Below are 3940 nucleotides of genomic sequence, written 5' to 3' on the forward strand. Positions count from 1 at the left end.
ATTAAATAAAATATTTTGTTTATTTTGTTAATTTATTTAATAATTATGGCGGTTAGTGATAAAATAACAAGACCCATGATTTAATCAATTAATTAATTTTTTAAAATTATTTTATGATAATATGTGATATTATATGCATGAAGGATTATCAAGAGCCACGACCAATATGATAGGTGTATGTTAGGATATTTTAATATTTTCATTATATTTTATTTGGAATAAAAGTAGGTCCGGTTTAAGGCCCATTCCCACCTCATGAGATGTATTTCTTATGTGTCATGTCTATTCAAATATATTTATTAGAATCAGTGATATATCAAGACTCAAAGAAGTTGGGCCCGATGCACAAGATAAAAACATGTAAAATATTGGAAGCTTATGTAATAAGTTGCATTTGTATCCCTGCATTTACATAGGTTTTGGTCCTGGATCCATGTTTGGCTCACATGGATTGATCATCCTTGTCTTATTGTTATATTATGATATGTGTGATATATAGTAATATGCATTTATGTATATTATTAGATAATATAGTTGCATGAATCTGGCAAGCATAAAAACTCACGGCACACGATTTTAAATAAAATGATGAGACAATTTTAAAATAAAATCCCTCATTGTGAATTTTATTCAAAATTATATCAAACCATAAAAATTTAAAATAGTTTAATTTATTCTTTTCTTCCATCGACGATGGTTGAATGATGAACGCTACCCGCAGTCGGTGTCTGGCTCATATTATTAGGGAGATCTGAACGCCAAAAATTTTTTACTTCCACTGGCATATTGTAGTAACCCAGTCCCATTTTACAAGATTAAATGGTTTAACTTGATTAAGTGATTTTAATGGGATTAATCGGACAAAGAAATCGACTTCAGGACGTTAGAAATGGTCAAATGGACTTGGACAAGTTCAGAAGGTCCGAACAAGATCGGAAGATCCAAAGTGATCAGATCAAGTGATGGTGTTCGGAAGCTAGATCGGAACGTTCGAAGGTGAGATCGGAACTTCCGATAGAGTTAGGCCATGTGCACTTGTGACGTGTCGTTGATGTTTGAACACGTAGTTTCATGCATGGAATCAAAACTTACGAAGCCTAGATCAGAGCTTCCGATGATGGCCGTTCAGGACGTGGCCATCATGTAGAGATCGGAATGTCCGATCGGGAGTTCGAAACATCCGATCTCTGACTATAAATAAAGCATCCAAGAGCCCATTTTCTTATCCAATTAACAAATTTTACCTCTTGTTTCTTGAGTAGATTAGGGGCTTCTAGCCTTTGTTGGTGAGGGACGGGCCTTGGAGAGGCATCTCCCAAGTCGTAGCGGAGTTGTGCCCAAGTTTTGGGGCAATCAACAACAATGGGCTAACGATAGACGAAGGTATAATCCGAGTTTCTATAAATATTTTGGGAGTATCTATTAGCTTAGTTAAGGATTTTAGATGATGATTAGTAATATAGTAATCCTGTGATTATATGCTTGGATAGTAGAGCTGGTGTAGCTTGCCTAATAATATTGAGGTACGAAAGTACAGTTTAAGATACCCTAACTGAGTATGCATGTATTAGGTGTTGCATTATTTATATGGCATGATTTTATCTGCATATGTATTATGTCATGATATTATGCTTTATGCATATTTATATTAAGCTTTCATCCTTGAGATAGTCGGTGTTAGGGTATTTACCCTAAGTATTATTGGATGGTTGGACACGTGTATTCGTGATCAGGTCACCGATATTCATAGTAGGGTATGGGAGCCACCTCCTGGTGTGACGGCACAGAGTGCTACATAACTTGGCGCCGAGTTTGTTTGATCAGAGTTTCTTGACCTTGAGTTTTGGCACCCCGTACATTTGCATTCATGCTCATATAGTATTTGTATACTCACACTCTCGTGCTGAGCGTAGTCGCTCACGTCCATATTTCTGTGTTTATTGGACACCCTATTAGACGGGGCATGTCTTAGGTTGGACGGAACAGGAGGCTCAGGACAGACTTAGTTGCATGGTTTTGGCAGCTTTGTTTATTCAGGGGATTGTATCAAAACTTTTTAGTTTGGTACTGAGAATCTGGTTCAATTTGGTTGTAATAAAATTTGGATTTCTTTTGCTTGAGTTTGTATAACTTTGGTGTTTTCAGTTGATAAATTCTGATTATTAAGCTTATTGAATGCTTAATTTTCTGATTAGTATGTGATAACAGTTCGGCTCACAACATTTATGGTATCAGAGCATGCATAAAATATTTATGGGAGTTAGACTTGACTCTTTGGTTTTTGATGTGCATTAATCCTTTCCGATGGCTGATAGAGATGAGGAGAGCAAGGGTCGTGTTGGTCGGTGGGGAGATGATGATGCTCCTAGAAATCCCCGTGCATACCATTATCCTCGATAGTGTAGAAGTTGCTTCGAGCTACATAGATTCGTGCAGATAGGCCCGAAGCCTTTAGTAGGAGGTGAGACCCCCGAGGCAGCAGAGCATTGGTTCGAGCGGATGGAGAATTGCTTTCGTGCTTTTGATTGCTCCGAGGACCAGAAAATGGAGGCTGCTACTTTTCTCTTAGAGGGGCGTGCTCGTAAGTGGTGGAGATCCATGTCTACACCGTTACTTCAGGAGCATGGGCATGTCTGGTGGCCAGATTTTTGAGATTGGTCTGTTAGTTGCATTTTCCTCCAGCTCTCCACCGGGCGAAAGCGATTTAGTTGCTTAATTTGAAGCAGGGATCCTTGTTTGTTGATGAGTATCAGCAGATGTTTATTGACCTCCTCCCATATTGTCCTCATATTGGCGCCAATTCTGAGGCGAAGTATGATCACTTCCTGCAGGGATTGAACCAAGAGATTTTTGATCGGGTCACTGTATGTGATGACCCCACTTCTTATGAGGGCTTAGTGAACTGTTGTAGGCAGGCATAGATAAGTGTGAACCATGGTAGGATGCTTCAGTCTTCTTGACCTACGAGCTCTTTGGGTCCTCGTGCCCAGTATTTTAAGAAGTCTTCTTCTACTACTTCTTTCCCTGGATCCGGTGGAGTTATGCGCTTTGGGAAGAAAGGTCAGTGTGCTCACTTTGGGAATAATCACCCGACGAATAAATGTCGCAAGGCTGCAGGAGGTTGTTTTTGTTGCGGGGAGATTGGTCATCTCAAGAGAGATTGTCCACAGGCTAGGGGATCAGGATCAAGTTCTGGTTCTCAGACTATATTCCAGCAGAGGCCACCGGGGAAATCAATAGGAGGTTGTAATCTGGGACCACGAGCTCCAAGTCAAGTGTTCTCTTTGAGTCACGATCAAGCTGTGGAGGAGAATGAGAGGGTTATTGCGGGTACGTTTCTTTTATGCAGTATACCTGTTTTGTTCTTACTGAGAATGGTGCATCTCATTCCTTTATATCTGCACGTTTTGTCAAGCGTCACCAGTTACCCTATATTGTTCTAGACGTAGTAATTTCTGTTTCTATACCAACTAGTCAATCAACGTTGGCTAAACGTCTAGTATTGGGTTGTCCTTTAGAATTTGAGGGTAATGTTTTGACAACGAATCTCATGGTGTTAGCGATGGAAGATTCTGACTGCATATTGGGTATTGATATGTTGACCACGTACCGAGCTTCAGTGGACTATTACCAGAAACTTGTGTGATTTCATCTAGTGGAGATGATAATTTTTTTTTCTATGGTGAGGGAGCGCGACCTCCGATGCCTTTTTTATCTGCTTTGAGAACCTGTCGAGCTCTGGAGTCAGGAGGGGAAGACTACCTCATCTATGCAATTGATATATCCACTGAGAGTGTGGTATAGGATATTTTCCAGTTGTTAATGAATTTCCTGATGTTTTTCTTGATGAGATTATGAGTTTTCTTCCTCTACGGGAGGTTGAGTTTGACATTGAGTTAATGCCAGGGTCTTCCCCTATTTCACGAGCACCTTATTGTCT

This window comes from Henckelia pumila, chromosome 3 (assembly GCF_033568475.1).
Source record: "Henckelia pumila isolate YLH828 chromosome 3, ASM3356847v2, whole genome shotgun sequence".
NCBI lineage: Eukaryota > Viridiplantae > Streptophyta > Magnoliopsida > Lamiales > Gesneriaceae > Henckelia > Henckelia pumila.